This window comes from Ursus arctos, unplaced genomic scaffold (genome assembly GCF_023065955.2).
Source record: "Ursus arctos isolate Adak ecotype North America unplaced genomic scaffold, UrsArc2.0 scaffold_6, whole genome shotgun sequence".
Lineage (NCBI taxonomy): Eukaryota > Metazoa > Chordata > Mammalia > Carnivora > Ursidae > Ursus > Ursus arctos.
The window spans coordinates 9,235,733-9,262,481 of record NW_026623078.1 but is presented as its reverse complement, the minus strand read 5'-3'; the positions used below and the strand labels follow the sequence as shown (position 1 = coordinate 9,262,481).

Below are 26,749 nucleotides of genomic sequence, written 5' to 3'. Positions count from 1 at the left end.
CTTCTGTATGTGTCTGTGTTCTAATCAACTCTCTCATATGACTCCAATCATATTAGATTAGGGGCCCACTCTAATGACCACATTTGAACTTGGTTACCTCTTTCAAAGGCTTATCTCCAGGCAATAAGAGGTACTAGAGATTAGAACTTCAATTTTGGGGGAACACATCACATAACAACTTGCTTAGAGCATGCTAGGTACTATTAGCCCTCCACCTATCTCCAATGACAGGGTCCACATCAACAGCCACCTGAAGGGTGATCCAGCTCCAAAATCTCAGCTCTGCTGTCGTATTGTCTTTGGCTGGGTTCCCTGGGAAACAGACTCTGAGATGCACTTGGGGAGGTTTATGGGTCATGCCAGAGGGAAGCCTTAAGCATCATCTGTTCAAACCATCTAGCTCTTTGGTAATTACATTATAATATCACTCAGACAACTTAACTAATAGAAGTAAGACCTCAAACACCAATTGTACACTAAGGATAAAAAATTTAATTTTGGACATGAATTATCCATTTAATTGAATGTCCTGAATTATATAAATTTTGATTTATCTTTACCCATAAATATAGGCATTGCTATAGCTGGAATGTAATATACATAGTTTCTGCCATAAAACTTCACACACTGCAGTCATCTTTTCACTGATCTTTTGACTAAACTTGCACAAAACAAATTCTTGTTCTGAATTAAAACCAGACAAAATGAGCTTTAGAGATAGAGATACAAGATGCATTTTTAATAACCTCTTATAATTATCAAAGAGCCCAAATCAAGCCAATATGTTGTAAGCATTAGATTGTACATTATTTATCTGAAATAAAAATTTTAAATGAGACCTACACATAAAAAGAAAGAATAGTTTTAACAGTGGTGTTATTTTATTGTACTTTTCATTCTTTATGCCTGATTGAGGATATAATTTTCAACTACAGTGTTATTTCACTTCCCATCCTTGTTTTTTTTTTTTTTTTCTCTTATGGAAATAAATACTGCTGGACTTTCAGGTTAAATATTAACTTTTATAGATAATCCAAAGCTCAAGATGGAATTTGAATTTCAACCCAGGGAAAGCCATGTATCTTAATGTGTTTCATCATAAGAAAGGAAGGGGGAAATTACCTTTGGCAGTATCTTCACAAGCAATTGCCAGAAACCATAGAAAACTCACTTGTATTGCAAATCCATTATGACATTTGTAAAAGTTTTTTATAAAACTTTTACAAAGTTTTATCAGTAGTTCAAAGTAATCAATAATTACTTTGATCAGTAGTTCAAAGTAATTATGTAGTTAACTATAGAAAGGTACAAACAACTAATGTTAAGTTACTGATAGAGCACTTTTCTAAATTATTATGTCTATATGTATTTAAACACCTGTGCTCAATTACAAAAAAACTGCAAGGAGACATGGAATTTTAGGTGTTTCTATAATAAATGTTTGTAAAACAACCGTTGTACTTACAATCTAGGGAAAATATTAGAAAAACACTTGCTGAACACAGAGTTGTCTCAACACACGGCACAATCTTCTATATGTACATCTAGAATACTGAGCTCAAAGGTAAAAACTGATTTTCTTTCATGATTCCACACTGATTTCAAATTATTAGTGAACTTGTACAAATATTTTGAGGTTTTAGCATTTCTTGACCAAGCCATATTTCCCTCCCTAACACATTCCCTTCTACAACTATGATTACCTAACACTTATCCCCACTTTATTTAGAGTCACAGATGTTTGGGGTTTTCCTCTATTTTATCCTAACACCCCCGCCCCCCACCGTCCCAACCCTGAACAACATGGAGTACACCTGGGCCTAGAACCTGGAAGCAAGAAAATAACATTGAAGGACAAATGAAAGAGTAAAACAGTGAGACAAAATATAGCTTTCTTGTCTGTAGTGTTTTCATTCACATTAAAGAAGGGAGAGACAGACACTATTCTTGTGGAATGTGTCCATTTCTAATGGAGTCGTAATAGCTGTTGTTTAGTCCACATCATTATTCTGACTGTACAATATTTCTCAAGCATTGCGTGGAAGCAAAATAAACATCCCTGACATTACATTGTTTACAGCCCAATGGGTGGAGATTATTTTACACACAGTCACCTAGAAAGAAGATACTTTGAAAAGAATCTGTAGGCCCTAGTGGTAGCATGCAGGGTACTGAAGGAGAAGCAGAGGGGGAGTCGCAGTATGGAACTGAGCTGGCAAATTTCCTGGAGTAATATTTCTATAGTTCAGATTTCTTTGAGGCTCTTTATTACATTAATAAACCAATCATCCTTTCTGGTGACTTTTCTTATGGTGAAATAAGAAATCCTCATAGCTAAAGTAATTTTTTAGGTATCCCATTGCAAGCAGTATGCTAACTGTAAAATATGGAACTAAGGGAACTAAGGTGTTTCAATCTTTGTCATATTGGTATTCAGACTGCATTTAAGCTGTAATTAAAACACATTTTTCTTTGAATGCACATTTAATATGCTCAGTAAGATTGATTAAATACCTCGAGCAAGCTGATCTTTTACTGTTTGGTTTCCAAGATGGCATATGCATTGATTCAGTATCTCACTTGGGATGCTTTCACCGTCTTCATCTCTCGCATATTCCAAATGAAGACCCTCAAGCAACAGAAGAATGTCTAAACACAGAATTTGAATAACACATCATAGAATCGCAAACTCTAATAAATTATGTATACTGTACCATTTAATTATAAATTGCTAATCTTTTTAGTAGAACTGTTTACATTTCACAAAATTGGGTAAAAATGTAATTCAGATTTCAGGATTGAAAGCTAGAAGTCAGAGGTTTCAGGTAGAACTTTAAGTTAATCATATAAACCAAGACAAATATCCTTGTATTTAATCCCCACAATACAAAATTTTCATTTATATCTGTTGGTAACGAAGGCTAATGAAATTCAGAAGCCAGTCCATTGGGTCTGGATTTTGCTTAAATGTGCTAGGGTAAGCAAGACACAAATAACTACCCTATGTTTTTATTTCTTCTTGTGAATATAGAGCTATTAAAATTTAAATATCTTTCAAAGCATTATGTATAAGAATCTTTAAATTATTGTATGCTTTTGGAAAGCATGACACATTATACCACTTGTTACCAATTTAACCCAATTAGTGTTCTCCTTTTACTTTTAAATTAATCTCTAGTTGTACATTAGACATCTGTGGAAGATCATGAACTATTCTCAGCCTCTTTTAGCAAATCCCCAGGGACTAGATCTCCTGGAGTTGGATTACCAGAGTTTATAATCATATCACAGGACATGAATGGCTTCCTTCAGCAAACTTCATTAAAACTAACTTCCCTGCATCGTTAAAATACAGTTTGCCTCTGCAGCAGCTTTTCTTGGTGAATGTAACACTTTTCTGAGGCATCCTACAATGAAATTTGAGATTTATTTAGACTTGCTACTAGAATTAGCATATCTTTTCCGCTGCGCTTATGCTAACAACACATATAATGACTTCAAATTCACTATTATTTTATAAAATATAATCTGTAATGGGTTTAGAGTAAATATAACAGAATCCACTCTCTCATATCTAATGGGAATACTCTGAAAGAGTTTGTTTTAACTTTTAATTAATTAAATTTTCCATACAAGGGATGAAGTGTTTATGATTTTTCAGTAAATATTTATGAAAGCTCATTGTCCAAAATTCACAAGGCTTCATGCAGACTCATAAAAAAGTTTATGAATATTTCATCAAAAACCAAACCAAAATGAACCACTTTGTAATCCTTTCAACAGCCACAATAATGTCCATGAATTAAAACCATACATATGTTGGCAAGTATTCTTTTTTTTTTTCTTTCAGAAAATATATTACAAATGCCTACTTAGAATCAACAGTGCTTGAGATACCATTATCATTTTAGGAGCAGTACTAATGGCTCCATAACTCCCACTTATTGTCAAAATCTTTCAAAAAAGTTGAGGGAAAAAGACAAAATTCTCATACCAAGTTTAAAGATAATAAAGATAATAATTACCAAATCCTGAAACAGTAGTGGGGAACTAATTTTACTATCTAGAAACCATGGATCTCTGCATCATCAAATGACAGACTAAGATTAGAACAAATTTTCCAACATGTAGTAGTTATGTAGTAGTTATTTATAGAGTGGTTGCTATGTGGCAGGCAGTCTGTTGCTGTTTTTGTCTCCAAGAAGCCTGTAGACTTTAAGAATATTGACATTTAATAGAGTGTCACATCCCTATCTACAATAGAATGGAAAGGTAGGGATTGAAATCTTGCTTTTGTTTTGTTTCATGGATATTGTTCTACAAACATGGTAAAAGCCAGTATTCTATCTGTAAATTCTCAGGACCCTTTGAATATTTGGGTTCTTTACCACACAGATACTAATGATCATCAATCCATCCATTCATTCAAAGGTATTTTTTGAGTGTATACCATATACCAGGACTTGTTATCATGCAGATACCTAAGGTTAATAAGACAAAGTCCTTGATCTCATAGAGTCTAGTTAGTAAATAAATTAATAATATAATTTCCAGTAGGAAAACATGCCACAAATAAAATAAACCAAGCAGAAAGAGTGTTGAGGGAAATCCAATTTAGGTATGGTCATGAGAAACAGTCTCTCTGAGGAGGGTTCCTTTGAGTGAACTCTAAATGAAGGAGCAAATTCATATATTACATCAGTTTGAGGAAAATTCCAGACACCAAGAACAAGTATAAATGCTCTGAGATAGGGCAAAGCTCAGAAACAAAAAGAAAGATGATTGTGGATATAATTGGGTGAATGAGGAGGAGAGAAGTAGGGAAGTAATAGGAAATGCAGTCAGAGAGGTGAGTGGAGACCAGTTCATTTGTGGACTGGCAGGACTTGAAGAACATTGATTTTGTTTTATTGTGAACATAATGGGGTGCTATTTATACATTTTCAAAAGAGGCATGACATATCTGATTTTCATGTTTAAAAGCTATTATATAGAATAAAGACTGAAGTTGTCAAAGTGGAAGCAGGTAACTAAGTTAGGAGGTTATTGAAAACCTCTAAGAGAGAGAAAATAGGAGCTTGGAAAAAATGATTGTGTTAGAGTTCAAATTTTATATTTTAAAGGTGCAACTGATTTAAAAAATGCTTACTAGCATTAGGAGAAAATGGTTAAAAAACCAAAACAAAAAAAAAGGAGTACAAGGTCTTAGCAACTGAGCAACTAATGATGTCACTGACTGAAATGGAGAAGATGACAACAAATTGAGTCTAGTGTCTTGTGTTTCAGAGCATAGGGATGAAAGGCTCTATTTTGGATAAAGTCAAAATGCCTATTAGACACTCAAGTGGAGATGAACACAGTTATCTGGAGTTCAGAATAGAGTCTAGAACTGAAGTTGGAGATTCCAGTTCTGGGTATTACTAATGTAACATGGTAGTTAACACCAAGAGCCTGCATGAGATGATCTAGTGATATGGTGTACAGAGACATGAAGGGACCATGGAAAGCTGAGTCCATGGCAGGCTAAGCCAACGCTTAGAAATCAAGCAGAAGAGCAGGAGCCAGCCAAGGAATGGGGTCTGAGCAAATAGTACAGTAGATTTTACAAACTTGGCATCTGAGGAATAAAGTAAGATAAAGGTGGGAAGGAGGAATATCTGCCAATTGCTTCAAAACAGAATCCATTAATTTGCAATATGGAAGCCACTGATGGCTCTGATAGGAGATCTAGGTGAGGCATGGTGAGGACTTTCAGTAAATGAAACAAAAGAATAGCAACGAGGATGGACAGAAGGAAATAATATGGACATTATTTAATAAAACAGAACTCAGAAGCCAATTGACCATAAAGTCAAGGATGACTTGCAGAATGAGACCACAGTGCTATTCTCTAAACAGAAAACACAAAGAATTCATCTCTTTTTAGGAAAATTTGATGTGTTCAGTTTTAAACCTATTTATATTGAGGTGCTTGAAGCACACATGGAGCTGTGAAGAAATTGGGAAACAGGCTTCAAGCCAGGGTTAAAAGATATACACAAAAAAATAGAACTTTAAGGAACGCCAACACCAACATTTCAAGAATGCACTGGACAAAATGAGCCTGCCCTGGAATATAAGAAAGAGAAGGTTGAGAGAATTAATTGACTTATATTTGATATATATGCTTCTTGAATGGTGATGATAAGCTATTTTAAACTTCCTTATCTTAGTCTTTCCCAAACTTCTTCAATCTGGCTCCAAATCTGTGCCTGGAGGACAGGTAGAGTAATCTGTAGTTCCCTCTGCTGTGGTAAGAAGAGAGAGAAAAGGCAAGCATTCTAAAAGGGTATTCATATACACTTTTTTCTTGAAAATTAGTTTCCTTTCAAACACAGAATTCCAACAAATATTGGTTATTTGAGCATGAAGGAACTATAGCTCGATTTAGTGGAAAGGAGATAGATCCTGAACAAACTTATCTGAGGTTGAATTCTGATTTTCCCTCTGGTTAGCTGTATGGTATTTGGCAATTGACTCACTCTCCTTATCTGTTGAGTGAGGATCATTAAACAAACTTCACTAGATTCCTGTAAATATTACTTATGACAATGTAGATAAAACTTCCACCATAGCACTTGGTGCACAAATGCTTAAGAAATACTAATTCCCTTACTGTCCCTCCCGTAGGGTATTTTGAAGAATTTTCACTCCTATTAAATCTAAGCTCAAGAATTATGTTTTCAAACCTATTTTAAAATGTCAAGTTATAGTTGGGGAAAGTTGAGATAACACATGTTGTTCTAGTTATTTACAATTTCATTACTTTTTATTGCAGTAAAATGTACATAGAGTGGAAGGCACATATCTTAAGTGTATAATTGAATGGGTTTCAATAAATTTATACACCTGTGTAAGCCACCATTCCAGTCAAGGCATATAGACTTTATCATCCCTTTGTGTCACCTCTATCCTCCCCAAATAGCCATTGTTCTGAATTACATCACTACAAATTAGTTATGCCTGTTTTTAATTTCATATAAATGGAAAATACATAAAGTATTCTTTTATGAATGCTTTTCATCACTCATTTTATATCTATGTGTACATACATACACACACACATACAACTAATCCATGTTGTATGTATAAGTGGTTTATTCTTTTTTCTCTTTTTTATTGCTGAGTAGAATATTCTAGTATATGACTTCATCAACTTGTTTATCCATTCTTTTGTTGGGTCATTTGGGTCATTTTTTTAGCCATTATGAGTAAAGTTGCTATAAACATTCATTTCCAAGTCTTTTTGAAGACAAGCGTTTTCATTTCTCTTGGTAAATACTTAGGGGTGGAATTGCTAGGTCATGGGATAGTATATGGCTTCTATCCTCCCTGAAATTTATCATCAGGGTTTTTAATATCATCCATTCTGATGGATATGAAAAGGTATCGAATTATGCTTTTAACTTGTGTTTCCCTAATAACTGAGGATGTTGGGCACCTTTTTCATATGCCTGTTGGCCATTCAAATAATTTCTTTTGTGAAGTGTCCAAGCTTTAGCCCATTTTTACTCAGTTGTTTATCCTTGATTATTGATTTGTAGGAGCTCTTTATTTATTCTAAATACATTTCTTCTATGTGAATATTTTTTTGACAATATGTGTACTCCCTTTTCATCTTCTTCATGATGTCTTTTGATGGGCTAAACTTTTTTTTTTTTATCAGGAATGATGCAGCATTTTAATGAATAGTATTGACTTATTCATTGGCCTTTTTTTTTTTAGAATATAGTCTCTGCCCCAAAGGAAAAAAAGAGTCAGTTTCAGCAACAGCAGAGATTGGAAATTTTTCTGGTATGTGTGTTTTTGTGAGCTGGCAGATTTGTTTTAGGAAACTATTTGCAAAGCCTGGAAAAAATGTGCTCCCTCTGTTCCTTAAAAAGGCGAACAGGTTGGTTCATGTTTGTCATCCACGTGATAATTCTGGCTGGTGGTCTCTTAAAAAATGTAGCCCGGTTCTGATTTGGCATCTAGACAGTGTCTTTAAACTTGAATTTTAAGTCTTTTATAAAGGATGGGCTAAACTTTTTAATTTTGTCAAAGGCCAATCAATCATTTTTTAAAAATTATGTGTAATGTCTTTTGTGTTTTCACTAAGAAATTTTTGCCTATCTCAAGGTTGCAAAGATATTTTATATAGATGTTTTATGCCCTTAGATTTCATGTTTGATATATGATCCATCTAGAATTATTTTATATTAAATATTAATATTAAACAATGTGTTTTCATATATTCTGGATTTTCTTCAGTGGTTAAATTTTTAAATGTTTTACAGTCAGATGATGTTTATGACTAAGTGTGCAATTTTGGGGTTCAAAATATGATCTTTCTTAGAAGCAGACACATTTCTAATCCTACCAGTTTGAGTAGTTACCTTGTAAACGGAGATGTGATTCAATTAGAAAATACTGCATTTTGTATCACTAAAATAAAAAAAAAAGCAAACTGTGTTTCACATTAACACTCATCAAAAATTACAACAACAATAATATGGGCAAAGTGCTTCAAGGCTTTCGAAAAAACACATGAATATAAAGAAGTAATGATTAGTAATTAGTAATTGTATCTCTAAGGGCTCTTTCTTTGAATCTGTTTACAGCGTCTGAAGAAATACAGATTCAATACCAGAATTCGTGATCTGAAATATATAAAACAATCTACATAATACTTCTTATTTTACACCATAATGGAAACATAACCAGGACCTCAAATTATTTTTATATTAACCTTTCAGAAGATAATGATTTCTAACTTTGAAAAGTGAGAGGAAGTCCATTTTATATCACTCCATAATGAAAAGTGCTATTCCTCTAAATTAAAGTAAGAAAATGACCAATTTAAGTAGTTTGACCATTGTCATTTTGCATTATGCTCCCCACAGTTGTAGTTCATAAATTGTGCCAGTTTTATAATTGTTTTTATTTATAAAAAACTGTATATTGAGCAAGTATCTGTAATTTGACATCAATCTACATACACACTATTAAAACAATGGCTTTTTCTCGCTGTCTACATGATTTTATATATTTTAACTTGGTGTTAGTGATCTACTCAATTTTATCTATCTACCTATCATCTATCTATCTATCTATCCACCTCTGTATTTACACGTCGGTCTCAAGCAGACATGAGTCCAGAAGTCAACCCTCCTACTTGCTCTGACATGATATGGCTTGCCCATACTGGGGTGCAGAGGGAAACTATGAGGAGGCAGAGGGCACCAGGATATGCCCCACGGACACCACATCTGTTTCTCTTGACTACCACGCAATACCTGCCTAATTTCTATTTTTCCTAAAATCTAGTGGATTCACATGACCACACCTGTTGCTCCTGAAACAAAAGAAGAGCCATTCTGTCCAAGTGTCCTCTCCCTCTGCCAAGACTCAGGGACTCCAGACGCCCACTCCTTGGTACCAAGGGTGTCAGTGACTGAATATGAGGGCAACTGCTGCAGAACCACTAGCACCATTACTTTCAGCACACCGTCTGGGACTCCAGACGCCCACTCCTTGGTACCAAGGGTGTCAGTGACTGAATATGAGGGCAACTGCTGCAGAACCACTAGCACCATTACTTTCAGCACACCGTGGATGAGTGCAGCAAAGTTGCACTTTTAATTTTTCTGCACTTTTTAATACTGTCTTCCCATCCTGATGCATGCCTTGGTTCTATAGGAGCTCAGCCTGAGGAGACTATGCTCAGAACCAGCACTTCCCTTTGCTCTGACCACTGTCCTTACCCAAACATGAAAGTGCCTTTCTTTCCTTTCCTTAGGATTTGTCTGTCCCAGAAATCTTTGTCAACACCTGTAGAAAGGCCACTGGAGGACCAATGTCACTAGATACACAGATTGTGATCATGGCCAGCAAACTTCCTGGGACTTAAAGGACATCCTGCCCACATACACACCTCTAGAAATAGGGTGTTCACTCTCTCCCTCCAAACCTGCTGGCTTGGTCCTCTTTCCCTGGCTTTCTGCACCCCCTATTCCAAGCCCCAGCTGCTAACACCAGTCTCAACCTCTCTGCTTTTGCAACATCTGTGGATGCTCTTCTGGCACAAAGATGCCCAACTTGTGATGGAAAGGAGGGGAGTAAAGAGATTTGAAGGGAAAAAATGTCTGCAGGATAAATTTAACCTCTCAAATTCATTTTTCAGTGAGAGGGTTAGAAGCTCCCAGAGAATGTACCATTGTCAAATCACTTCAATATGCAACTCAGTGAATTTGTTGTTTTAATTCAAATAGAAAAGGACCAGTAAAGTTATACTTCTAAAACACCATGCAATTCAAAGTAATTATGCTTCATCTTTTCAAATACGTTAAATACTCTCTTCAATTATAATTTCTTAAAATAGTGAGATAGGATTATTGGCTGGTGCAGTCACACCAGGCCTAACTCACCTAAACAGATGAAAGCCTGGTGGCACAGCATTGCTGCTCTGCTCACACCAAACCACCTGGTACAGGCTTTCAGTGACCACACCTGTGATGGCCCCTGCCTCAGGACTCACACAGGTTAGCTAAACTTTCCTATTTAGATGAGAATAAATTATATACAATAACCATGAATACCACACAATGATTTCTCTTAAAACTTTAGTTCCTCCTCACTAAACCCAAACCAAAGAGCCTAAGAGAATAGTTCCTGCCTGGCCAGAAGTCTCCTGGTGAAGGCCCACTGCCTCTGGGTGCCTCACACACTCTGACTGGGGACATTGTTTTTTGTCCCCTGTCACTTTCTGAATTTCTCGGTCTCTCATATCTAAATATTAACATTTCGTTTAAGTATAGGCTTTACCAATTCAGAGCTTTAGCCTCTTTGAAATGTTCCCTTGAAATAGGGCTGTTTGCCAGCTTTACCTGTTAAACTAGGGATTATCATTCAAGAATCTGTGTTCTCTGCTGTGATGCACATACTTGTCCATGTGCCCACCACTCAGACTGTGTGAGGGCCTGTGGTGGACACCCTCTTCCTCTGCTGTGTGTCCTCACTGCCCACCCATGACTACAGCCATTGCTCTGACAACCACTTTCACAAACGGTCCCAGGTTTTCTCAAGCCCAGCCCTGTGAACACTGGGGGCCAGGTAATTCTGTGTTGGGGGTGGGAGGTTGGTCTGTTCATTGCTGGATGTTTAGCAGCATCCTTGATCTCCACTCTCCAGAAGCCATTAGCACCCCCTCCCATCCTGAGGACTGACCATGTCTCCAGATACTACAAATATTCCCCGGGGAACACAACTGTCCTGGGTTGAGAACCCCAGGAATAAACTAACAGCACCCCACCTGAGCTCCATCATGCCTCCCACTTTCTGGCACCACCATGCGGGATGGCACTGAGAGCCCACCCTCCTGTGCAAGCAAGGGCTGTCTGGAGGGGGTTCCTAACCAACAGGGGATGGTAACCTGTGGGCCAGTGTCTCTGCTTCTTTTCCACTGTTGATCACTTCTTGCTTGAAAATACTTGCCTTGGGCTTATCATCTTGTACTGCTATAATTCTCCCAAAGAAGGTAGCACAGAATAGCATCATTATAGGTTTTCCAACCACTATTAGTTGGACTACATTCTGCTAAAGCAAGCCGCTACTAAAATCCTAACTCACGAAGTGATGTGCATCCTACCGATCAATAAGGCTTGATCTAATATCGATCAATAAGGCTTGATCTAATATCGATCAATAAGGCTTGATCTAATATCTTCAGCCGGAAGACATGAAACTTATCATTCCTGGATATTATAAGTTAAATAGGATATGGATTCTAAAACAATTTTTATTCTCTATTTCTTACAGCTGCCTATGTGTTGTCAATCATTTTAGGTTTGGATGAGATTGTTTGGCAGCTAAGCCATTGAATACCCTAGCTAGACAGTTACACATTACATTCTATATATAATAGAAAGATTTTTCTTACTATTCTTGTCACTTAAATTGAGATACTCGCATGTATGCACATGCACACAGGGACACACATACACTCCCACGCACAGATGATGACAGAGAACCCTAGGGAACTCTGCCTCCAGCAGCATCCCATACCCAGGTGGATTTATCTCAGCCACTGGGAGGATGATAGCTATGATTATTATGCTTTTTCTCTGACCATGATCCAAATTTAGCCAGATACTAAGACAGCTGAATGGCTCATCCATCATGATCAAATTGAAAAACATAGTGGAAATGTGGCTTTTTTTATCCTCAAATGTCTAGTTCTCCTTCCAAGTGGCCTCACTTATTCATACTTATGTAAATGAGATGGACATGAGGATGTATTTGGAGATTCACAATACAGTTCCAAATTTAGCGATGTTGACAAGCCAAAAAAGGATTCCAACTACAACAAACAAACAAACAAAAAAACCCAACAAAACAAAACAAACGTCTTAAAAGACCAGAAAGCTTTTAGCTTAAAAATATCTGGGTTCCCTAAGGCAAAAATATCTACTTTATTAGGTAATGGAACTATGTTTCAGCCTATTAAAAGAAGATATACTTACAAATATGTAAGCGAATATATGTAAGAGAAGATAGAAAAAGTTGTGATAGGAGTGATTGCTAACAGGTAGACATGGAAGCATAGAAAGAAAACGCTGCACATTAGCTCATTACTAAGATACTTTTGCTGGCACAGATGATGTACGTGCAGACAAATTAGATTGCCCATGGTGGGAAGCTGTTCACGTCTGCCCACCTGCTTTACCTTCCACCCCATTTAGAGGGGACTGCAGGATAGTCGGGTACCACTTTTACTTACATGGCTGCTTTAGAATCCCCTTCAGGGCTTACTGTGAGTGGGGAAGGATGGAGTTTGGTTTGTTTCCTTTGAACCCAAGAAACCAAAGTGGTCACTTTGAATATGCCTTTCAAACACAGCCATCTTTTTCAAAGATGATTTTCAAATGCTGTATTCAACAGGTGGTGGCATTTTTACACCTGTCAGGCTTGGGTCCTTCACTGGGTTTTCTCCCTCTGAGGGAGGTCTGAGGGAATCACTCCCCTCTGGGTATCAGCAGGGCACTCACATAAAAGAATGATGTCCATTCCATTGGTCTCAGAAGGAAGGCAGGCTTACTTTGTCAAACCAAAAATTCTGGCTGGTGATACTGAATGAAACCCACATGGTGAACCATTTTGAAAGCCCAAAATTTCCCCTGCATGCTGGCTGACTTGTGGAGAAAACATACTTCTGTTGATAATATCAACAACTTTTACTTTATACAGATGCACTGGGAGTACTTCATCATATTTGAAACGTTAATAAGCCAAGAAAAGCCTTTGATAATGTAGCTCTCAGAGCTGGAATTTCCCCTGTTCTTTCTGACTAGGCCAGCACAGTGTTTATTAACTTGACTCTAAGCCTTACAGTCTTATATACTTACCATGGACTAGCCATAGAGATGATGCCTTCTGCTATGTCTTTGCTCCCAAGATAATCTGTGCACATGACAAAGTTCAAATATCATTATCTAGGTGCTACTGGAAGGAAATAAAAGGAAAGTTGGAATCACATGACCAGCAAACATTTAACAAGCGTCTTCTGCACAGGAGGCCTTGTGCTAGAGGCAGTGTGGGAGAGACAGTAGAGAAGCAGCACTGGTCTCATACAGAACAGGGTTTGAATCCCGGCTCTACCACTTGCTGTGATAAGCAGGATGCTTCATCTCTCGAAGCCCAGCTGTCTGCAACTGTAATAATACTGACTTCCAAAGACCTTTATAAGGATTTAAAGATTAAGGCATATAAACCATCTACTCAGTGCTGGCACTAAAATTTATTTCCCATTCACCTATCTTAAAAGATGGAGCTGCAAGGAGATACAGCAGCTCCTGGGTTGGAGGAAAGTCACGATTCCTTAGGAGGAAGAACACAAAAATTGAGCTCTTAAAATTCAAAGCAATAACAGGTCAGTTACATTAGAGCTAGAAATTGGAAATATTCAAATACCAATTGCAACCTTAGGCATATAATTATGCCTTTGGCAAGAACATTGATTTAGGTATTATAGACCCCCTGGGAGAAAAGGTTTACATGTGTTTACCTGGCTCCTGGGTATAGGCATGTGTTTACCCAGTGCTTCACACGTGTTTTCACCAGCACCTGCTTCTTGATATTTAGTGCATTCTGAATCTTTTATGGAGTCTCAGGAAATGCTAAATTTAAAAAACGTATCTTGTGAGTAAATTCATCCTCTGGCCCAGAAGGAAACTGCTGAGGGTGCTCCCCTTCCCTCTTCCTCTTATTACCACATTTCCTGTGGCCCAGACCTGTAACGGCAGAAGAAAGCTCATTGCCATTGCAGCTTAGTGAAGAGCAAAGCATTCCCAATGCAAAGAGTACAGGGCAGCTGGCTTCCTTGGTCACATGCTGCAGGGGATCATCCTCGAGCTGCTGGGACTGCAGAGATTGTGTCACCATGGGCCTGCCAGTAGACTTAGTGGGAACAGGGCCAGTGGTGACATGCACATGTCCTGTTTCTTCTCTAGGTTTTATGAATGTGAGGGAGTCCTCTGTCTGGATATTATTACCTTCATGGTTAGGTTAAGCTATACAAATTACCAATATTTGGTCACTGTTGATGTATAAAAATGACTGCTTTGTGTGATCCAACCTGATCTTTCCCACTTAGTCTTTAAGCCTCGGCTCAGACTTTAGCTGCTCAGGTAGCTATCTCCGACCGGCCCACTGGGTTACCTATCCCTCTTCTGCATTTCCAGCGCATCCTGGAAGCTGGCCATTGAACTTCCCTATGTTGGAATTATTGGTGCTTCTGACTTCCTCATTCTTAGATCACTGGACACAGTATGAGGGTGCTGACTTCATAAAGAGGGTTGCTCACTATTTCAAAATTAGTGATTTTAAAACTACTTAAGGCTGGTTCAACATTAGTGCTCACCGAGACTAAGTAGCTAAAGTGACACAAATAATGCACACACTTAGATTGTCATGAGCCCATACACATACACGTAACTATGTATAAAGTCTTCTTAAGTAATTTTCAGGTTAAAATTTTAATATTCCTATGTGCTATGAGTAAAAGCCATCTGAACCTAGCAGCTTCATTAATTGGAGAGAGGGAAAGGGAGCATTTAAATATGACCTTAGGTGCAGCAGCCCTGGCTGAGAGCTTATGCTAAGGATATAATAGGAAAACATGTCTGTGACCTCGCGGGCTTTAGCGTGAACATCAGAGCACAGAGTCAGGAACGCCTGGCTCGTCCAGCAGCCAGGAACCGCCGGCTCGCTCAGGGTGGAATGCTGCCCTCAGATAACGAGCGGCCAGGAACGCCTGGTCCGCTAAAGGGCAGAACGCTGCCCCAACCGAAACTTGATTGCTCTTGACAATAGCTGGCGGGGTCCATAGAAACATGTTTAAGAATAGGCTCACTTGCTGGACATTACATCATCGAATCGCGTGACCTTCCCCGTGACCTACTACTATTCACTAGGATTGCCCCCTTGATTGTCTTTGATTGTTTATTGCCAATAAATACGAGAGGCTGCAGCTATTCAGGGCGATCGCACTCTTGGCGGTGGCATGCTTTGTGGTCGTCCCCTGCACCCATGCTCTCTTCCGCAAGCTAACCTGTCTGTGCCTCGTCCTTCTGCCAAATCACGCCGTGGCTCCGCGGCGGTGTCCCGGCACTTAGGCCTAATCTAAATTTTCCTAGAACCTAGCAGCAACCTGTTCCACATGATTGAGGCCCAAATCTTCAGAAATAACTTCCCTTCACAAATCTGCTTAAAACAGACTAATGCTCTGCCCTTGGTCAGACATAGAACCCAACTCACCTCCCTAAGGTTCCTGGATTAATAGAGTATGGGTTTCTGCAAAAAAAAACCCTCTTTTTTTTTTTTAACCACTTAGCTAATAATCAGAGGTAAAAGTCACTATACCCTCTTTCTACAACAACCGATTTCCAGGAAGAATGTTTAGTAGAAGTAAAGAAGAGACACAGTGCCAGCCAAACGATAAGTGTCCATTTGGGGAATAATCGTACCAGATTTTCTATTGTTGGTCTCAGGATAGAAACTGGTCTGCAATGGGCTCTCCCTTAGACAAAGGTTCTTAGGGCTTAAATACACACTCTCTCTCGGCCAATGACAGTCTGGGGCTTGGGATCTTCTGGGGTTCTGGGCTTTGGGATAAGTCCATGGTTTCAAAAGCAAGGATTTTTACCCCCCCCAAAAAAACAAGACACTAATGTGGAAAGATATGTGTACCTCTATGTTTATTGCAGTAATATTTATAATAGCCAAGATATGGAAACAATCTAAGTGCCTTTGATAAATGAATGGATAAAGAAGATGTGATACACACACACACACACACACACACACACACACATTGGAATATTACTTAGCTATTAAAAGAATGAGATCTTGCCATTTGCCACAATATGGACATACCTAGAGGGTATTATGCTAAGTGAAATAAGTCAGACAAAGATAAATGCCATACAATTTCACTTACATGTGGAATCTAAAAAACAAAACAAACATTTAAACAGAAAACAACCAGAATCGTAAGTACAGAGAATTGGTGGTTGCCAGAGGGGAGGGGGTTAGAGGGAGAGCAGAAAAGCTAAAGGGGATTAATATGTATAAACTTCCAGTTATAAAGTCAATAAGTCACAGGAATGAAAAATACAGTATAGGGAATATAGTCAATAATATTGTAATAACACTGTGGCAGATGGTAACTACACTTTCTGTGATGAGCATAGTGTAATGCATAGAATTGTTGAATCACCATGTTGTACACATGAAATGAATATTACATATGTCAACTATAATTCAATTTTTTTTAAGTGAGTGTTACTTAAAATAGGGAGCCAAGAGCCGAGTCTTTCAGTGAGACTTCTTGGTTTGAATTCTGGTCTCATCATTTAATAGTTTGTGACATTAGGAAAGTTGTTTAACCTTCTGTGGCTTAGTTCTTTCATCCATAAACTCAAGAGACCAATAATAAGACTGTATGAGGACTAGGGGCCATACTTCCTGTAAAGTATCTGATATGTTGCTTGACACATTGCAAGAACACAATTACTGAAAGCTATATTAAATGAAAAAAACACTTAAGCACTTAATAAAGGTGGAGTATAATTGGGATGTTGGCCCACTCCCTTTGTATAATATGACTATACTAGTTAACAGAAATTAGTGACAACAGGTGTTATTGTTGCCATAAAAATATAGAAATAATGTTAAAAATTCTTTCCTGCTACAATGAAATTCAGTACCTTCATATAAGACATTCTTCATATAATAATAAAAACATGCATTTTCCTTTTAGTTTTGAAGTGACTTGCTGAAGTCTTCTATGTTTCCTGGACTTAAATTTATCTACACTGATTTCTTCACCTATATAACTAAACCATTCTCTATGAATAAAAAAAAATAAGAATAGTATTCATCGGCTGCATATTTCATGTGTATTTAATCCTCATGACAAGCCAGGAGGTCCATGCCATTGTTACTCCCATTTTATAAAAACATAGGCATGAGCTGATGAGTCTTACAGTCGCACAGCTCATGGGTAACTTGAGCACCAATGTGACCATCCTGTATGATCACACAGTACCTTCCACTCTGATTTCAGTCAAAACACCACATGTTCTGCACTGTCTGCCTTATGTTGTCTGATTTCTTCATCTGCATCTATAAGTCAGGAATAAGGAGAACAAAGATTTTTAAAGATACCTCACAGAGAATCATCCTGCAAACCAGGGAGTTTTATTTTGGTGACAATGTGGTAAAATATGGTTTGACCAGGAAGTCCCAAAGTTGGAATTTGACTCCTCCACACTCCCTCTAACTGTGCTTCAAATGTTCATCCTTAAAACTCTCTGTGGATCTTGATTAATATGTAGTTATGGGGTCTTATGCTCTGAGGGGAAAAGGGAAATCAAAACCAAAAATTTAGGACAGAATATTTCAGGCTAATCCCTCAATCCCTTTCTACTTGTCCTAAAATTATATGTGTTTGATATTTATAGTTTCTTTTGCCCTTCCTGAACCCGAGTCCTTTGTCTATGTCTGGCAACTTTCCACCTATGGTATTGTAAGGCTATAACTCCATTCCCCATGATGGAAACAAAATAAAGATAATTATTTTCCCAACCCCCCTTGTATCCAGAGCATGGAGAAGTGGTCTCAGTCCAGTAAATGTGATGTGCCAATGAGGGCAAGACCAGTGAAGCATCTATTCTGGGAGTTGCAGAAGCAAGGTAAAAGTAACTTTCAATTTTAAACCAAACTGTGGCAATAATAATAGGTGTCATCAATAGAGATGCACCGGCTTCAGCATCCAGTGGTCAGAAGAGTGATGCTGTCATTGAACTGATTCTGATTTTAACTGTAACTTTGACTAATCAATCCATCTTTTATCCTGCCCAATTATGCCTCCTTATCTACACCTTATTCTCTAAACTCCTTGGCAATATTGTGACCTACCTGTCCTTTGCTTAGTCAATTGGACAGATTCTTTGCAAAGTAGGCACAGTTACTCACCTTGGATATCCATATCTCCACTATATGAATTTGCAGTTCTTCCCATCACGAAATAGAATGTAATTTCCCATCCCTGGAATCTGATATGGCATTCTGACTTGCTTAGGCAAAAAGAATATTTAGAAATTAGGAAATTCTCACTTTCCAGAGAGAGTTAGTTGCAAGAGGCCTTACCAGTTTTCCACTAAATATCTCATAATTATTTCCAACCACTATATCAGTGGGTCTTGAAACTCTGCTGGAGCAGTCTTGCAGTCCAGAGGTGAGCCTCCCAGTCAGGCAACCTAGACATGGCAGCTGACTGTGGTATAGCAGAAACCAGAAAGCCTACCAACACGAGTCCAGCACAAATTGTTATGCCACAATATCATGAACCAAATAGCTGGCTCTTTTTTAAAGACACTGTGTTTTAGGATGGTTTATTAGACAGCAAAAGCTAACTGATATAGTGGACCTTAGTTGGTTTTTATTATTTACACCTAAAAACCTTGACTACCCTGGCTTATGTGAGACCAATACACAATAATTTGAAGTGGCTATAAGCAGAGGTGGTATCCTCAGGAAGCTTCCCTGTAGCTCACTAGATCACCAGTAAGCTATCTAAGGGAAGTATTGTTCATTTCTAGGAAAGAAGATAGCCTTTGACAGGTCTTCGATAAGAACAGATGCACACATACCAAAAGGATTCTAATGGCCTAAGATAATCGAATGCTTTATTTATAAATACTAAGAAATCAGCTGTAGTTTAATCTTGTGTACTTAATGTTATTCAATTTTCAATATTACAAGAATAAAATGATAGTTATCTATTATTACCTACATACTCAGATGAGGGAGTATTGCTTTCCTTTTTCTTTTTTTCTTTTTCAGAAAGTTGATGTTTATAAAGATATTCAGTCAATTATAATTATTCATGGAATCCATATTTGTGAATGCATTTATTCACTAAATTTATCTGCAACACCCAAATCAATAGTCATGGCACTTTTATGGTCATTTTTGAATGTGCCTGGAGGAGCAAAACATTTGAGTTACCTGATGTGCACCTTCCCAATGAAGTCAAACGAGGTGACTCTCTGCCTTCTTGTTTCAGCTTTCATAATCTAAACAAGTATCTTCTTTATGGTCTATTAAGTACCCTGTTCTGTTTTGTTTTACATTTTTTGTGCTTTTGATTTTCCTGTTTAAAATATTCCCTGAGCATAGTGCTAAAGTGTTTTCTAGTGTTCCTAAGGACAAGATTGTGATGTGCTCGTGAAGAAATTATGTGTGTTAGATAAGTTTTGTTTAGGCATGAGTTATGGTGCCATTGACTGTGATTTCAATGGTAATGAATCAACAATATACATTAAATAAGTTGTCTTTATTTTTTAAAAAAAGATTTTATTTATTTGAGCAAGAGAGAAAGAGAGCACGAGTGGGGGTGGGGGAGTGGAGGGAAGGGCTGAGGGCGAGAGAGAAGCAGAATCCCCACTGAACAAGGAGTCTGACACAAGGCTCAATCCCAGGACCCTGGGATCATGACCTGAACTGAAGGCAGAAGCTTAACTGACTGAGCCACCCAGGCGCATCCCACCTACTAGTCTTAATGCAAACAGAATACTGCTTATTCACCTTGGAACTGCCTTCAGTAAATCAAACGCCTCTCTGTTGTTCAGCTGAGAGCCATTCATAAGGCACTTGGTTTTGGCAATTCCTCAGGTAGCTCTAACATTGGTCCTAGAGGAAAAATAGCTACCTGCTCTTTGGTGGGTGCCTCCTTGCATTCTCTGGGCAGCATGCTCCTATATGAACCATTTCCACTGTATTATGGAATTCTTCTGAGCACTGCCTTCCTTATTAGAATGTTTCTCTGACATCACCCAAGACATTAAATGTATCTCAGGTCTCATGATTATTTTATGTCCTTCAGTCATTGAGGCAGTCTCAATTAATGTCTAGTTATTGTTTCTTAAATGATGTGTTCCCAGCAGCAACATCTGGGAATTTTCTCATCCAAAACCCAGTGGTTGCTGTTGGGAAGCATTTATGATTTTTTTTTACCAAAGCTCTGGTCTGCATGAGTATGCAGCAGACAATTCCAAAATCAAATCTGAATGGGGGTCAAAATGGCCCAATGGTATTGAGATAGCTACCACTTTTTGTAATTTAGACATGGCCTGAAATATAAGCCCCCACTGAAACATAACTTTCTTTCAGGTAATCTTAAAGATAGGAACTAACAATATTCCAAAATGTTGAAAATGTGTTCTCAAAAATCCAAATAAAGATAAGCAAATGCTGGGCTTCTTGTTTGGTTCTGGGGACGGTTAGTGATAGCGGTTTATTTTTTTGTCACTTGTGGAATCTCCTGGGTGGCTCCTGCCCAGGTTATTCCTAAGAATTTTGCCATTTGGGTAGGCCCTTGTACCTTTGCTGGTTGCTTTAAGCAGTTCCAGTTGACCATGTACGTCATTGTATTCAAATCAGTCCCAGCTTGCTCTTTAGTTTCTGATATTATCATACTGTCACCAATACAGCATATTATTGCACTTGAGACCTGCATGAAGCTCAAATCCCTTTTGACCAAATCACGACAGTAAATTGCTAAGTTGATAGAACACTATGGCAGCAAAATACAGCAGTCTCCCCTTATTATGGGAGCTATGATCCAAGACACGCAGTGGAGCCCTGAAACCATGGATTGTACCAAACCCTATATATACTATGTTTCTTCCTATATATACATACCTATGAAAAAGTTTAATTTATAAATTAGGCACAATAAGAGGTTAACAACAATAACTAATAATAACAGAACAATTACAATAATATACTGCAACTTAAGTGACTGTTGTTCTCCATCTCCCAAATATCTTATTATACTGTACTTACTCTTCACCTCATGATGATGTAAGAGGATAAAATGCTTATGTGATGAGATGAGGTGAAGCATAGGCATGTGATGTAGCATTAGGCTACCATTGACCTTCTGAAAATATGTCAGAAGGAGGACCACCTGCTTCTGAACCTCAGTTCATCTCAAGTACCTAAAACTGTGGAAAGCAAAACCATGGATAAAGGGGGACTACTGTAAAAGTAAATTAGTCTTTCTCATGTGAAGCAAACTGTAGCTGTCTCTTTTCTGAGGCTGAGATAGAGAACGAAGCATTTATGAGGTCAGTAACTAAGTACCAGCCTCGGTTAGCCTGTTGTGTTTTCTGTACTGTTCAGACCACATCTGAAGCTCCTGAAGCTGTGGGTGGTACAATTTTATTTCAGCCCTTGTAGTCTGCTGTTAGTCTCCATGAGCCGTCACCTTTGTCACAGGTCACAGAAGACAACAAATTCATTGATACCACTATTTCTAGCTTCTAATATATCATTAATTGAAGTGGTAATTTCTTTGTGCCCACCAGGCATTCTATAATGTTTCAAGTTAACCACCTATGTGGGCTTGGGAGCAGTTCTAGTGCTTCCCATTTAGTATACCCAATTAAAACTGGCCTGCGGGTGGGCTTACATGTCTTCCGTTTTACAATATTAGGTAGCAGAAGCAACTCCCAGACAGACATCATATCCATCCCAATAATATATTATTAGTAAAGAAGATATAAAGACAAAATCTTTTCAAAAATGAATTTTCACCTAAATGTTCACCTTAATCCCATCAACTGTTGCATCTCTGTATTTTCAGTATAAGCTTAGCCCATTAAGACTTCAAAATCACAGTGCCTTGGGGCTCCTGTGTTAGAGAGCTCCAGAAAAATCTCTTCTCCCCACCCCAGCCATTCTATCCACACATGCACATACAGCCTTGGGCCTTTACATAGGTCTTTACCTTGATTAATTGGCTTAACCATCATGGCAGTTGATTTCTGTTCAGGTTTCTCATTGGAATCTGTGCCGACGTGTGAATTCCTCCAAACTAGGATAAATAGCACAAATTACTCAGGACTCTTTAATGCCAGGGAACAAAAATGGGGTCCTTCAGTCCTCCCAACCTTTAATAGCGCTATATCAACACAGCTCCACTGATGTCTACTTTATTCATCCCATTTCTCAACAGGTACCTAAGGACTTCCACCCTGTACAGTAAGTCTCTTGACTCTCCCCTTTATCTCTTCTCATTTTCTTGTTAATTAATTTAATGTTCTTGGTATCAGTAAGACCCATGTGAGAAAGCTGAGACAGCAAATTTCATTAGGCTTCTGGAAATGTTAGATTTTTGTAACAGTAAAGTTACATGGGGTACCCATGCAAAAGGGGCTGCCTTAATCACAGCACTTACCCTAACTTGGGTAATAGGCATTTCAGGGTATGAATATCCTATTCATCATAAAACCAATCATACTAACAAAACACAGCTGCTGTATCATACCACTGGTGACCACATAACAACCCAGGAATCAAAGATTCCTCGTCCTTGACCCTTTCATCCTTTCTCTTCTCAAAGCACATGTTTCTGTGAGCTAGGGACAGTGTAGCAAATTCCACTTCACTTACACAAACTACAATTTTCACACCAATTATACTATGTGTTTTTTCCCCCCACACACCAAGTAATTCTGAAACACCAGCTGGGTGTCCCAGGATTCAATTCAATTCTGAAATTACCTCAAAATAACATCAGATCCCACCAATTAAGGGGTTCAGTCCTATAACCCTGCCCTATCACCCAGTGTAGATGCCAATCATAGGCCCAGGTTGTCACACATGCCCCGACCCACTGGTTTAAATCAGAGGTTCCAACATTCCACTTTTTGGGTTTGATTAATCTGCTAGAGCACCTCATAGAACTCAGAGAAATATTTTATTTACCAGATTATTTGTTTTATTATAAAAGGGTATAACTCAGGAACAGCCAGATGGAAGAGATACAGAAGGGAAAATATGTGGAAAGGGGCACAGACAGAGCTTCCATGCCACCTGAAGGCACCACTCTCCCTGAATTTCCATATGTTCACCATCTGGAAACTCTCCAACCCTGTTCTTCTGGGTTTTTATGGAAGCTTCATTATATAGCACAATTGATTAAATCATTGACCATTGTTAATTGATTCAAACTCCAGCCTTTCTTTCCTCTCTGAAGGTGGGAGGGGTATGGAATTGAAAATTCCAACCTTCTAATCTCAATGCCACTCCCCTGGCAACCTGCTCTCATACCTAGTTGTTTTGCAAAAATCACCTCTTCTATGTAACAAAAGATAGTTTTTATCCCTCACCTCACTTAGGAAATTTTAAGGGTTTTAAAAGCTCTTTGCCAGAAGCTGGACAGAACAAATACATATGTCTTATTATAAATCACAACATCACACACCTCAATAACTTATTTTTTGTAAAATATAGGTGAAAGAAAAAGAGAAATTCTAGTAAGGGATAGACAGCTTCTTAGGAAATGCCAAAATCTGCTCAGCTGTGCTGGGTTATTTTCCTAGAAACAGCATTAAAAATCAATGAATTAGGGGGAAAAAAAGACTTTCCTTATGAAGTAGAGGAAGATCCATGAGGATGCCTCCAGTCTTCAAAGATTTGCATTATGAAATGAAGTGTATTGTTTAGAGAATACGCTTTAAAAAGTTATTCATAATTCTAACCAATACTCCTACCTTTAAAGTAGCATGACACCTTACATCTAAAGGCACACAAACACTAAATGCCTTTTGAAACTATATAGAAAAATTTAGAAAATGACAGGCAAAATTTCATCTAATGGTTACTTCATACAGTGTAACAGAGAGAATCCAGGATGTTCTGTCCTGCAACAGATGGTGGACATATGGCCATTGATTCATTATTATTTACACCTTACCCATTTGTTATAAACCTTATTTGTAAATTTTCAAAACTTCATTAGTTTTTTTAAAAAAGAGTTTATTGAATGAATAAATTTCAAGAGGATAGCCAATGCCTTAGTATCTTGCTAATACTTGGGCTTTTTGATTTTTCAGCAAGTTATTTTAAAAATAATTAATATTTTTATTTTTATTAACTCTCAAATCCTATGTGACATAGAAGAGTTCAAAATTTAGCAACTTTTAAACTCAATAAAACTAAAGTATAAATACAAGTGACTTGCTCAGGGTCACCTACCTAGAGAGTTACCAAAGTCAACTTAAGTTGTGTTAGTTATAGGCCACTGAATATTCTTGCGTATTAATCACCATGAACTTCACTGAACTTCAATGCTGTCCATATGAGTGACTAGCCAGCAACTCCAGCTTGGTCCATGCATGGAATATCAGGTGAAGAATTTTATCTTTATACCTATCCTTAAGCCAAAAGAGTCACCAGTGTATATAGTGTTTAGATTAATAGAGTAAAGGTATCTTAGTTATAAAGAGCTGTTTTTCAGTACTTTGCCTTTAGTGTCCATAAAGAGCCATGGAGCTTTATGAAGAGTTATTCAAGGCTGAATTACGTTTGGTTGTTTTTAATCCCAAATCAGTTTTGCCAACAATTTTATTTTACTTCCCAGGATAAATCATTTCTTTGTATTCAGTCATAGAATGAGGTTTTATTGGCCTCTTTAAATGAATTTAGAGCAGTCCAGTGCTGTTTCAGTGTATTTTAGTCAACTTCAACTGAGTGTAGGCCAACAAAAGATAAGACTGCAAGCTGCAAAATAAAATGTGTACATTTATTTAGAGTCTTAGGTATTGCAATCTGGGAAACACAGAGTCTACTGAAATCAAAAGCATGCTCCAGAAAGACAAAGGAGGCTAGAGCTTTTAAAGAGGAAAAAGGGAATTTTCTTAAGTTGTTTTGAATGAAATGTGATTGGTACTGACAGCTATAGTTACACTATCTATACATGACTGGTTGCTAGGGCTAGGCTGGGCAGAAAGTCCATTTCTGTCCATTCTAACTTGCAGCAGATGCCTTGGCTTTTAGCTGAGTTCAGCAATTCTGAGAATTTGAGGCAGGAGACAAGGTGCACAAGCCCTAAATTTTCAATGTCCTCCTGGCTCCATTCTAAATACTCCTTTAGCAATATTTACTCAATTTTATTCCTCCATTATTGTAAGCTAAGAACTTTATTTTGTTATTTTAATTTTCTTTTAAAAATTAGGGTTTATCTGCAAGGAAGGGAAATAAAAGTGATATTGAGAAAGATTCTTAAAATTGTTGATGACACTTGTTTTCAGAGGCTGTCTTCTCTAACCTTCTTTAGACTTCCTTTCTTTGTACACATCACCCCTTAAAACACTTAAGCAAGGTAAATCTAGTTATTTAAAAATAAGGGAGTAGATTAATTTTAAGACTCTAAGTTCTGATTAAGAGCAAGCACAGACCACAACAGGCAGAGTCAGTGCAGACAACTGCACTGAACAGAAAACTGACTCAGACACAAGAACAGGGCAGAAGCAACACAAATAGGATACTCTCCTGAAGTGCCAGGTTCTGATGAACAAGGGATCCTGCACTGCAGGGCATCCCAGGACCTCTTCTTCATAAAATCACTACTAACAAAAATGTAAGACACAACTAACTTTCTTAATACAGAGAAGCAGACACAGAGAGGTAGACAAAATGAGGAGACAGAGAAATTTATTCCAAATGGAAGAACAGGACAAGGCCATAGCCAGAGATCTAAGTGAAACAGATATAAGTAACCTCCTTGATAGGGAATTTAAAGCATTGATCATAAGGATACTCACTGGACTTTAAAAAAGAGTGGAAGACATGAATGAGACCGTTAACCAGAGGTAAAGAATAACATAGCAAAGATGAAGGGCTCAATAAAAGAAGTAAGAAACAATGCATGATGGAATGAACAGCAGGCTGGAAGGAACAGAGGAATGAATTAGTGACCTAGAGGCCAGAGTAATGGAAAGTAATCAAGCTGAACAAAAGAGAGAAAAACAATTACAAAAAACAAGAATAGACTTAGGGAACTCAGCGATTTCATTAAACATAATAACATTTGCATTATAGGAGTTCCAGAAGAAAAAGAGAGGGAAAAGAGGGCAGAAAATTTATAATGAAGAAATAATAACTGAAAACTTCCCTGATCTGGGAAAGAAAATAGACATCCAGATCCAGGAGGCACAGAGATATCCATCAAAATCAAGAAAAGCAGACCCACATCAAAACATATTAAAAATCTTAAAAGCAGCAAGAAAAAGAAGTCATTAACTTACAAGGGAAAACCCATAAAGCTACCAAAAGACTTTTCAACAGAAACTTTGCAAGCCAGAAGGGCATAGTTTGTCGT

At 37.8% G+C, this 26,749-nt stretch overlaps 2 long non-coding RNA genes across 4 annotated transcripts in view; one reads left to right on the top strand and one right to left on the bottom strand.

Annotated features, from left to right (window-relative positions):
• Positions 1-26,749, top strand: part of LOC123001984 (uncharacterized) — a 47,833-nt gene that overhangs the window by 17,381 nt on the left and 3,703 nt on the right. For both annotated transcript variants that reach the window (XR_007188088.2, XR_006411414.3), the window contains exons 3-4: positions 18,179-18,269; positions 22,601-22,626. This is a non-coding gene — a long non-coding RNA (uncharacterized LOC123001984). The remainder of the gene's footprint in view (positions 1-18,178; positions 18,270-22,600; positions 22,627-26,749) is intronic.
• The window catches only part of LOC130542912 (uncharacterized), a 125,038-nt gene continuing 100,738 nt past the window's right edge, over positions 2,450-26,749 (bottom strand). For both annotated transcript variants that reach the window (XR_008957793.1, XR_008957792.1), the window contains exons 2-3: positions 22,373-22,459; positions 2,450-2,649 (exon numbers count right to left, since the gene is read on the bottom strand). This is a non-coding gene — a long non-coding RNA (uncharacterized LOC130542912). The remainder of the gene's footprint in view (positions 2,650-22,372; positions 22,460-26,749) is intronic.